Below are 12,718 nucleotides of genomic sequence, written 5' to 3' on the forward strand. Positions count from 1 at the left end.
TATAGCCTGACTGCCGGAATTGGGATGATGAGGCCACAAGAGGGAGAACATCCATAGGCCCGGTGGACAGGATCCAGGTGTGGGCTTGAACATGGGAGGATATTCAGCTGGACTCAAATGGGGTCGTACCTCCCTGCCTGGAAGAATGGAAGGTGGGCTCATTGGACTGGCCACACTATGGGGAAGGCCCCATGGAAGCATGGAACAACCTTATTGATCCTGAACCTAGGAGGGAATTGGAGATGTAAAGTGGAGACTTGGTAGCATAACAATTACAGAGTTACCTGGCTAAAGCAGGGGATTTGTGGAGAAATAAGATGGTAGAAAAGAGAGCAATAGTTGGGGTGTTGGGTGCTGCACTAGAGATGCAAACCCAGTAGCATGAGCTAAAGAGCACACTAGCCAAACTTTCTGGAGAATGTTGGATGGATTCATAAGAGCCGAAGCAAACACCACAAGCCAACTGAGCAACCCACCTGGGGACCATGGCCGAGGGAAAGAAGGCCTAGTATAATTATGAGACCCAAGGATTGGGTTTGTCCCCAAGAGGCATGTGGAACACATAATTGTGCATGGAATGACAAATGTTTTTGATGTGACACTATATGACTGAGTTCTGTGGGGCTCATCTGGGAAAAGTTCCAGGAGGGAGAAGAAAAATGTAGCTATGCCAGCAAGGCTGAAATCCTTAAGGAGTGATGGGGGTGTTGTCCCAGCTTCTCCAAGAAACTGGGTTGTACTGGAAGATCCTGGATAGTTGGGAAGATAGCAGGTGAAGCAGCAGGACATGGTCTATGGAAAGGAGCTGCCAGCACAGGCACTTGGATCCCCTTGGTAAAGTGTCGGGTTACTCTGGGGGGCAGAGTATGAGGGGACCTGGCTAGACAATGTGCCACATAACCTGTTGGACACCCCGAGGAAAACACTTTATCAGGCGTCCCACTGACTGGAAAAGCGGGGAGGTCAATGATTGTATAGCTGTTGGTTCTATAAAAGCAAGGAAAAGTGGGGTGATGCCAGCTGCCTGGGAGAACATTGTCAGCTGGGTCAAGGACAACCTGGAATTTGGACCTCTTTCTGAAGAATCCATCATCATCCAGGAGAATGGCCAAAACTCCAGAGACAGTACTGCCTTCCACCCGAGGCAAGTGTTCCAGTGTTTGGGGTCAAAGGGGGACCCCTGGAGGTCCCTCCACCCCTGGAGGTCCACACAGCCTGGTGGGAAATGAATGGTGCCTTGCTGAAAGCACCCTGCTGCATTGTGTTCAGGAAGGAAAACTAGTGTTCCTGTACTGTGGAGAGAAGCAGGATTCACTTGAGGTGGCTGCTTCACTGATTAAAGAAGAGGCTAATCAGTCAGGGCACAACGGGAAAAGGAATACTGTGAGCAGTACCCAGAGTGATGGATTCCAAGAGTGCTCCTGGTAGTACCAGACTTTCTGTCCTACTGGACAAGGGATGGCCAGATGAGAATGCTGACTTCTACCCTCATGAGACCTAAAGTGGGAGGAACTTGAAGGGCCTAGACCTGCACTTTCTAAGAACAGCACCACTGCACTGGAAAAGTGCAAAATGTAGCAGGCAGAGACCCACAAAAACCAAGGCAACCCCTGGCAGTAGCACCATATCAGTTCCAGCCTGGAGAGTGGGTAATGTACTCCAAACCAGTTAGAGCGGCATTTCTGACTCCACTGTAGGAAGGCCTTATAATAATAATAATAATGATAATAATGGTATTTGTTAAGCACTTACTATGTGCCAAGCACTGTTGAAACAGCATGGCGTAGTGGATGGAACATGGGCCTGAGAGTCAAAAGGTATTGGGTTCTTATCCAAGCTCTGCCACTTCTCTGCCGTGTGGTTTTGGGCAAGTCATTTTACTTATTTGTGCCTCAGGTACCTCGTCTGTAAAATGGGGATTGAGACTGTGAGCCCCATTTGGAATAGTGCCTGTGTCCAACCAAATTTGCTTGATTCCACCCCAGCGATTAGTACTATGACTGGCATATAGTAAGCCCATAACAAAAACCACGATTATTATTGTTATTATTATTATAATAATATTATTATTATTATAGCCTCTACATGGTGATGGGTCAGGTTGGCCCTGGGATTAATAAACTACAAGGGGTTCTAGGAGATCCTTTGTTTGCCCACGTCACAAATGAAAAAATGATCCCCTGGCAATAGCTAGTGAGGCTACACTGAACATACTTTGTGGTTTGGGTGCACAGAAGTGGAAAACTATGCAGAACTTTATGAATATGCTCCTTTCTTTTGGGAATAAGGGGAGGGAATTTAACTGTCCGAACCACATAGTATCGGGTTTTGGAATTTATGGGATTGGGTTGCTAATTAGAGTAAAAAATGAGGGACTGTTTCTCTCGCCCTCTTCAGGCTTGAGCTCCAGGGCAGAGAGGTGAGCCCTCCATGGTCTCTAACACAGAGTCCCACCCAAAGAGCCTTTGCTGCCCTGGCATTTTTCCACATTGTTCTTTCTCCTATTTGGCTCCAAACCGGTCTGGGTTGAGCTCTGTCCTCGTGTGGGGAAGGGGATTGAAGTAGCATTATTGCCCCCGAGGTCCAAAGTGGCCCGCAGTGCAAAGAGGGGTCTCCAACTTCCTGTGCCCCTGCCCACATGGCTCTAAAATGGTGGATTAGGCCATGAGGTGGAGATCAACGGACCGTTGGAGGAAGGACTAAGAATGATGAACAGAGACCATTGGAGAATAACGGATGCCAACGTCATGCTCAACCATCAGTGAGAAACCACCAAACCCGTTGGACAATACAGGGGCTAATGAGGCTGCCAATTGCTAGCCCACATCCTATCTCTGGGCCAGAATGTCCTCCCTCTTCGAATCTGCCAGACAATTACTCTTCCCCACTTCAAAGTTTACTGAAGGCACATCTTCTCCAAGAGGCCTTCCTAGAATAAGTCCCACTTTTCCTCATCTCCCACTCCCTTCTGCGACACCCTGACTCACTCCCTTTGCTTTCCCCCCATCTCCCTGACCTGCAGCACTTATGTATATATCTGTTGTTGGGCAGGGATTGTCTCTATCTGTTCCCGAATTGCTCAATAATGTGATTAGATGAATTAATTAAATTTTATTTATTTATTTTGATGTCTATTTACTTGTATTGATCTCTCTCCCTCCTCTCACCTCCCATCATACTGTGAGCACATTGTGGGCAGGGATTGTCTCTCTTAACTGCTGTCTCATACTTCCCAAGCACCTAGTTACAGTGCTGTGTACACAGTAAGCACTCAATAAATACGATTGGATGAATGAATGAATGAATGAATGACAGTACATAGAAAGCTCATGACAAATGCCAAATAAATGGAAGAGTGAGTCACTGATAAGTCTATCCAGGTATCACACAGTTCAGCCTGCAGGATACAATACCCTCATCCAACAGTCTCTGCTTTTCCTCTTCACATCTTCCTGCACCCCAACCTATGTAACCTCTGCTTGGACTCAGATTTGCTGGAAAAAAGACTATTTAAATCACGCTATTTGTAACATGGCACAGAACCTGAACTGTGAGGTGATTCAGTTCAGTCAGATAGTCAACCATCACCATCTGCTGGCTGTATCTGCAGGCACTAGTTTTCTAGACCAAGATATTGTTCTGGTGTATCTAATGGCACTTAACTAATTTCTCTTATTAGGTACTTACCAACTATTAGTATTTCCAGGTTGTGCTGGTCCAAAAGAGCATGGGCTGGAGGTGGTAGAGTGGATAAGAAAAAGAAAGGCTTTTTTCCATTTTTTCCATTAGGTGAGAAATGTACAGATAAATAAGGACTCAGGTACTTCTAGGGGAAAAAAACACTTGCAATGTGGCTTTCCTAAAATCCAGGTCATATAGGCCTTCCCCATATGTTGAAGGTGCTGCATTAAGGTCAGTCTTTTATCATCCAATGGTCATCCAAAAGATAGTGTTAAATGTTCGCTAGAGAAATGTAGGAAAGAAAAGAAAAGCAAAACTACATATCCCATGGAGCAAAGGGCCTTGATTCCTGACCTCTTTAGGGAATGGCCTTGGTTGGAGCCAAGCCCTTGGCTGGTCTTCATAAAAATGGAAGTATCTCTCTCTCTCTCTAATTGTGGTATTTGTTAAGCACTTAGAATGTGCCAAGCATTGTTTTAAGCACTGGGTTGATGCAAGGTAATTGGGTTGTGCACAGTCCCTGTCTCCCATGGAGCTTACAGTCTTAATCCCTATTTTAGAGATGAGGTATCTGAGGCACAGATAAATTAAGTGACTTGCCCAAGGTCACACAGCAGGCACGTGGCAGAACTGGGATTAGAATCCAGGTCCTCTGACTCCCAGGCCCATGCTCTTTCCACTAGGCCATGCTGCTTCCCTTCCTCTCCTCCTCCCTCTCTTCCTATCTCTCCCTTTCCTTCTCTCTTTCTTTCTTTGTTTCTCTCTTTCTCTTTTTATCTCTCTTTCTCCAGTCTCCTGATGCTGGATGAGGAACCGCTTCAGTGGTGGCTTCACAGGCTAGGCCCTCTTCCTTTTGAGTGAACTAATTCCTAGATAAACTAGAGAATAGGGTGCTTAATATGTATTTGAAATTTCCTTGTTTAAAACATTGTTTACATTTACTCTTTTGTATCCTTTTCATCTTGTGTTTCTGATGTAAATACTATTAGCTAGAAGACATGATAAATCAACTTTCTGTAGTTCCTCAAAGTATGAAGGCAGAGTTTCGTTTCAGATTTCAATATCTGATATGGGACAAGATGCAGCTAGAAGGAGCATACTCTGGCCAAAAAAGCAATGCTTCTACCTAAATCAGGATGCTTCAACAGTATTATGAGTTCATCCTAGGGTGACAACTCATTCTCTGGAGAATGATTCCTTTCCCACCTAAGGTCTGTTCCGTTTTGGCGAAGGGGGAAGACAACTCCTAAATTCCATCATGCTGCAACACCACCATGTTCCATAGTGCTTCTCTCCAAACTGCTGATAATTTTTTTCCCCTTTACTGATTCAACGTTCTCAAGAGGTAGTGGGGTAGAAATTTCCTCCAAATATGCCATGAAACTGAAATCCAGCACAGAAAAATAACAGTATCAAGATTACACTGCAAGTTAAGGTTCAGCCAATATTCTAACAGATATGTTAGAACTCCTTGAACAAGTTGCCAACACCCGCTGCCTCGAATTCCTCAACACCAACTCTCTCCTCGACCCCCTCCAATCTGGCTTCCATCCCCTACATTCCACTGAAACTGCCCTGTCAAAGGTCACCAATGACCTCCTGCTTGCCAAATCCAACGGCTCCTACTCTATCCTAATCCTCCTCGAACTCTCAGCTGCCTTCGAAACTGTGGACCACCTCCTTCTCCTCAACACACTATCCAACCTTGGCTTCACAGTCTCTGTCCTCTCCTGGTTCTCCTCCTATCTCTCCGGCCGTTCATTCTCAGTCTCTTTGGCGGGCTCCTCCTCCCCTTCCCATCCCCTTACTGTAGAGGTTCTTCAGGGGTCAGTTCTTGGTCCCCTTCTATTCTCTATCTACACTTACTACCTCGGTGAACTCATTTGCTCCTACTGCTTCAACTATCATCTCTATGCTGATGACACCCAAATCTATATCTCTGCCCCTGCTCTCTCTCCCTCCCTTCAGGCTCGTGTCTCTTCCTGCCTTCAAGACATTTCCATCTGGATGTCTGCCCGCCATCTAAAACTCAATATGTCCAAGACTGAACTCCTTATCTTCCCTCCCAAACCCTGCCCCCGCCCTGACTTTCCCACCACTGTAGATGGCTCCCACTCACAAGCCTGCAACCTTGGTGTTATCCTCGACTCTGCTCTCTCGTTCACCCCTCACATCCAATCCATCACCAAAACCTGCCGGTCTCACCTCCGCAACATTGCCAAGATCCGCCCTTCCCTCTCCATCCAAACCGCTACCCTGCTGGTTCAATCTCTCATCCTATCCCGACTAGATTACTGCATCAGCCTCCTCTCTGATCTCCCATCCTCCTGTCTCTCCCCACTTCAGTCACGCTGCTGCCCGGATCATCTTTATGCAAAAACACTCTGGGCATGTTACTCCCCTCCTCAAAAATCTCCAGTGACTACCAGTCAACCTATGCATCAGGCAAAAAATCTTAACTCTCGGCTTCAAGGCTCTCCATCACCTCGGCCCCTCCTACCTTACCTCCCTTCTTTCCTTCTACAGCCCAGCCCGCACCCTTTGCTCCTCTGCCACTAACCTCTTCACTGTGCCTCGTTCTCGCCTGTCCTGCCATTGACCCCTGGACCCACGTCCTCCCCCTGGCCTGGAATGCCCTCCACCAGCACATCCGCCAAGCTAGCTCTCTTCCTCCCTTCAAAGCCCTACTGAAATCTCACCTCCTCCAAGAGGCCTTCCCAGACTGAGCCCCCTCCTTCCTCTCCCCCTCCCCATCCCCCCGCCCTACCTCCTTCCCCTCCCTACAGCACCTGTATATATGTTTGTACACATTTATTACTCTATTTATTTTACTTGTACATATTTACTATTCTGTTTATTTTATTTTGTTAATATGTTTGTGTTTTGTTGTCTGTCTCCCCCTTATAGACTGTGAGCCCGCTGTTGGGTAGGGACCATCTCTATATGTTGCCAACTTGTACTTCCCAAGCGCTTAGTACAGTGTTCTGCACACAATAAGCGCTCAAGAAATACGACTGACTGAATGAACGAATGAATAGACTAAGACTTTCTAATAACGCCGTCTGTACTCACTGACTACAGCTCAGAGCTAACAGACATATTAGTTTTGCATTAGGTGAGTGTGATCTCTGGACTCCACCAGGCCACATAACCCCCTTCATGATCTCTCTTGACCCAAATGTCTGCCCTTCAAAAACTTAGAATAATCAGTTATCCCTCTAAGGACCAGTGTAAGGTATGCCCATCTAGACTGATTTGTGTCAGTGGTGAGCAACTCCCTCGCACCTTTACTGAGGCTTGTTTACTGCCTCAGACAACAGAGAGAAATGTCTAGCTCTGGAAGATCATACCTATCAATCAATCAACCAATCAATGGTGTTTATTTAGGGCTTACAGTGTGCAGAGCACTGTGCTAAATGCTTGAGAGAGTTTAATAAACAGAGTTGGTAGACACATCCCCTGCCCACAAGGACCTTGCAGTTCAGTGGAGGGAGACATTTAAAATAAATTATGGATAGATACATACGTGCTGGAGGGCTGAGAGTGGGGTGACTATCAAGTGGTTAAAGGCTACAGATCCAGTTTCCCTGAACATACCTCCACTTCTTCTGACCATCTTTTCATCCATTCAATAAAAATTTATTGAGCACATAATGTGTGCAAAAAACCGTACTAAGCGATTGGGAGTCTAATAATAATGATGGTATCTGTTAAGCACTTACTATGTGTCAAGCACTGTTCTAAGCGCTAGGGTAGATACAAGTTAATCAGGTTAAATATAACAATAAACAATCTCTCGTTCACCAGTCCCCTATCTCTGTGCCACACGTATGTCATGAAGGAACATGGAACACTCTCCTAAATCCTCTCCATCAAAACAGGTGCTCACCACTTCTTCAGAACACCCCCCCCAGCTCAAAAGACCACCTCTTTAATGAAGCCTTGCCATCTGTCTCCAGGCACTGTCCACACTTCAGAAATCTTTTAAGCCCTATGCATATATTTGTTTACTTCAATTAAATGATTTATCGTATTTATTGAGCAACTTCATATACCTGTTTTCTGTTTGTGTTATATATCTTTAGGTCTTTCTGTTGGTGACAAGTTTTAGTCTATTTTCATTTTTGGGTGTCTGTGTCTGTCTGGCCTAACCCACAGGAACAGGAGTACAGGAACCAGAGTTTCCTTCCTATGTCCCTCTTGTGGGACACTGAGTAACAGGACATTCAGCTAATATTGTTGACAGAGTGACGTGGGCAAAGTACCACTGAGAATCATCAATCCCAGTGTCTTTGTTCCCTTAATTTCCAATAAGAAATATCTGGTAATATTAGAAAGTTCCCATTTCCCAAAGCTTTTGGAATATGGTCAGCCCCTTACCTGCTTTGACCAGGTGGTTGGATAGGAGTTGCTCATGTCCAATAGTACCATGAAGAGTTGTGCTTCCAGGAAAAGATGGATTTCTTAAGTCTCTTGCTCCAGGCCCAACAGTGGATCCTAGTAAGAAGCACCCAACTCAGGTTCAATTTTCTCTATGCATCTGAAGGAACAAGGCCCATCAATCAGAGGAAGACAGTACACTAGGCCCCTAAAGATGGGGTTTTGCCTCTGGCCTCACATTCCCTCAGAAAGATGCAACATAGGGCATTAGTGTCCGGAGAATAGGTTGGGTAATGGATAACAAAAGGGTTAACATGAGTGCCACTCAATGGGTGGGTTAGCCCACTAGACTAGGATGGAAAACTGTAAAAATAGATGTGGAAGAATAAAGGTAGGATAAAATCAGAATACAAAGCTACCACATGGAAAAATTATGAGAGCTAGCACAAACCCAGTAGAAAATATAGGGCAAATGTTGCCCCTAGCTTCACCTGCAAGAGTTGACCATGACTGGACACAGAACTTAGCCCAACATACAATCCTTTAAAGGGATGTCTAGAGGAGGGTCATGCGTTCTAATTCTGGCTGTGCCACTTGTCTGCTGTTTGACCTTGGGCTAGTCACTTGACTTCTCTGTGCCTAAATTCTCTCATCTGTAAAATGGGGATTAAGATTGTGAGTTCAATGTGGGACAGGGAATGTGTTCAACCCGGTTATCTTGTATTTTTCCCAGCACTTAGAAGAGTGCCTGGCACATAGTAAGCACTTGATAAATACTGTAATCATTATTATTACTATTATTATTATTATTATTATAATTAGAGGAGGGGCTGGCATTACGGTGAAGGAGCCAGTGAGTATCAGGGGAGCCAAGAAGGATGCAAGAAGGAGAAAGGGGACTAAAACGTTCATATTGTGTGCTTGTAATTAATGCTTCTGAATACAGCTGCCTGAGTAATACATCTTTGATAATTAATGTAGTCTGCCGATCCACTCTGTTTAGCACTTAAAACCAATCTCATCCAAAATCCGGACTCCCTACAGCACTTGAGAGTGCCAGCAATCAAGTCACATGTGATGATACCTGATGCACCATTTCAGTAATATGCCAAGGTTACCCAAACCTAGATGTTATTACAATCCCCAATTACAGCGACAGTCTTTGTGTTCTTATCCCAAGTCCCTCTGAACATGGGCATTTCATCTGAGTCACACAACTCAGGGGCAAGGAACTGCAGTGGAGGGAAGTTGGGAGCTGAAAATAAAAATAAAGGACATTAAGGTCTCTTGAGTATGATCCATACTGGACAGATGGCAGACCAAATGAAAATCAGACTGTCAGGTATAAAATTAGATGAACAGCTACCCAGTGGGGCACCCAACTCTTTGGACTCGATGGAACTTACAGATTCTGGACAGACGAAAGTGGGTAGTAGTAAACTACACAACCTGTCAGAGAGGAATCGGTGGTTCTGGTTGCTCCCCAAAGTCAGTGCTTTGCCTGGGGAACTATCTGTTGACTTTAGCCCCTGAAAGACCTGAAAATAGAGTGTGGGTTGATCCTTGGAGGTCTCTTCCTTCCCTGCTCTCCAGAGAGTTATTATTACATTTCCCCGAACCCTGGAGTTTCCATGCAATTCCAAGTTGTAAGATTAGGCAGGCAAAGCTCAAGGGTAGTACAGAGTAAACCCAGGAAATCCACTTTAAGGATCCCCAGAGTGAGATTCAAGTTAATGTACATTAAATCTGGGGATCTGGTCTGACAAAGGCCCCAGAGGTCCTCCAGTCTGCACCCAAATTCACCCCAGAGGTTTTAAACTCCTCCTCCCCTGAGGCCTGGCAGTAAATTTCCAGTTTGCTCTGGAATCCCAGCTACACTTCTGCCTTAGTTCTCCACTTACTACTGCAAGGCAGGAAACTCATATGAAACAGGCCAATGATAGAGACCCATCAAAGGCTCATACTGATTTATTTCTGGTTTCCTTTGACCTATCTTGTGTGGTTTTGTGGCCTCTAATAATGTCTGCTTCTATGACAGATGAATTAGTTTTGAGTTAAGACAAAGAATGGACATTTATTTAGACCCTTCCTTGCAGGAACCTGGATTGTGATAATATCAAGCATTCATTTCTCAGCAGAAGGTAAAACAATAGGTAAGTTTCATCAGGAGGGCAGTTGATAAGGTATTTATTTTTCAGTCTAAATAAGCAAATGGGGTTCCCCCCACCCCATTTTTCTGGTGCTCAACTGCAGTAAAACACTGAGAGATAATCACCAAACTTCCATATTGATGGGAAAGTAGCATTTCATAATTATCTCTATCTTCAAAGCCTTGAAGGCTCATCTCCACCAAGAGGCCTTCCCTAAGTCCCCATTTCCACTTTTCCCATTCTCTTCTGCATCACCCTGATTTGCTGTCTTTTATTCATCCCTCGCTCAGCCCCATAGCACCTATGGAAACATCTATAATTTATTTATTTATACTAATGCCTGCCTCCCACTTCAGACTGTGAGCTCTTTGTGAGTGGGGAATGTGTTTACAATTTTGGTTATGCTGTACTCTCCCAAATACATAGTGCAGTGCTCTGGACACAGTAAGAGTTCAATAACCATTAATGATTTATTGATTGATTAATCTAATTGTCCTGCTCTTGTCAGCCCCTCTAGTTTACTATCAGTAAAGGTATTTGGTAATTATCATTGAGATTGTTCATTAAGATCAGAGAAGATATTAGTGCATATGGGGAGAAATTAATAAGAAATTGAAAGATCTAAATCAAGAAGGCCTCTTGGAGGAGATATGCCTTCAGTAAGGCTTTGAAGATGGGGAGAGTAATTCTCTGGCAGATTTGAGGAGGGAGGGAGGGCCTTCCAAGCCAGAGGTGGAACGTTGGTTGGGGTCAACGGTAAGATGTGTGAGACTTCTAGACTGTGAGCCCGCTGTTGGGTAGGGACCATCTCTATATTTTGCCAACTTGTACTTCCCAAGCACTTAGTACAGTGCTCTGCACACAGTAAGCACTCAATAAATACGATTGAATGAATGAATGAGTGAATGAATGAGATAGAGTCACCAGAGGAGCGAAGTATATGGGCTGTGTTGTAGGAGAGAAGTGAGGTGAGGTAGGAGGGGGGCAAGGTGATGGAGTGCTTTAAAGCCAATGGTGAGGAGTTTTTGTTTGATACAGAGGTGGATAGGTAACCACTGGAGATTTTTGAGGAGGGGAGTGACATGCCCTGAACATTTCTGTGGAAAGATGATCCGGGCAGAAGAATGAAGTGTAGACTGGAGGGTAAAGGACAGATTTTAGTGATGCTGAAAAAAATCCCCATGGGGGAAAAACACCAGTCCTGGAAGCACTGCTTTAGCAGGCCAATGCATTGAGTGGTCTGAGAAAACTACCGACCCAACTCTCTGCTCCAAAAATCCATTTAATACATCATCCTCAAATCGATGACATATCAGATATTAAACTCATAAGAATATAGATACTACACCTGATCTTAGCCAAAAGGTGAAGTGCCATCATCATCATCATCACCATTGTTATCATCACCATCAACGTCTTTGACTTCAGCTTCTTTATCCTGACAAGTAATCCTGTGTTGGCATATTACAGAATGTGTGTTGAGAGCATGTTCCTGCCTTAGAAGACAATCCCTTCTGGCTTACAATTTGACAGCAGAATTTATCTTTGGGAATCTTTAACAGATGCTCTCTATTCCAAGACCCTTGCTCAAGTGGACATTTCTGCACCCTGGCTGGACTGCTTGGCCTTGGGGATGCTACTGCTCTGACTCTACCCTCTCTAGTGGATTCACATCCTCGGATGACTCTGGATCCCAAAGGTGGTTGGAGTATACCTTTTCATCACTTATTCATTCCAAAGTACTTATTGAACACCTCCTATGTGCAGAGCACCTTATGGTGTGATAGGGGAGTGAAATAAAGGTAAATAACCTGATCCCTAATTTTGAAGGGTTTACAACTGAATGTATTTACATTAGTCAATCAGTCAGTCAATCATATTTATTGAACACTTACTTGGAAAATTACAGTATAACAATAAACAGGCACAACTCCCTGCTCACCGTGAGCTTACAGTCTAGAGAGGATGACAGAGATAAATATAAACAAATAAATTTCAGATATATTCATAATTGCTGTGAGGCTGTGAGGGAACATGAATAAAGAGAGCAAGTGAGGGAGACGCAGAATGGTATGGGGGAACAGGAAACTAGAGCTTAGTCAGGGAACGTCTCTAAACGGTTTAGATAAAGCCTGTCCAGTGTGACTCTGGACACTTATGATTCTGCAAAGGGGTTAGATAACTCTGCATACCAATTTTTCCATGATGCTGCTTTTCAGAATTTCAATTTTTTCGGGGCTATCTTGTTTGATTCACAGATCTCACCCAATGTCCATATACTACATAACCTGGAGGAGTAAAATCCAAGAGAATCTTAAGAAATGAGGGCTTCCCTAGGATCCAAATGTTTGTGTAGAAGAAATCTTTAGAGTCTCTCCTGGTCAGTCAGTCAGTTGGTCAACCATATTTACTGAGTGTTTACTGTGTGCAGAGCTCTGTACTAAGCACTTAGAGAACAATAGAACAATTAACAGTCGCATTCCCTGTCCTCAGCAAGCCTGTAGTCT

The 12,718-nt window shown here is 44.5% G+C and overlaps 1 non-coding gene across 1 annotated transcript; it reads right to left on the reverse strand.

The window, feature by feature from the left end:
* Positions 1-11,396: 11,396 nt before the first annotated feature.
* On the reverse strand, positions 11,397-11,588 carry LOC119935285. Its single transcript, XR_005453172.1, has one exon. It is a non-coding gene; the product is annotated as a U2 spliceosomal RNA (small nuclear RNA).
* Positions 11,589-12,718: the final 1,130 nt, after the last annotated feature.

Source organism: Tachyglossus aculeatus, chromosome 11 (genome assembly GCF_015852505.1).
Source record: "Tachyglossus aculeatus isolate mTacAcu1 chromosome 11, mTacAcu1.pri, whole genome shotgun sequence".
Lineage (NCBI taxonomy): Eukaryota > Metazoa > Chordata > Mammalia > Monotremata > Tachyglossidae > Tachyglossus > Tachyglossus aculeatus.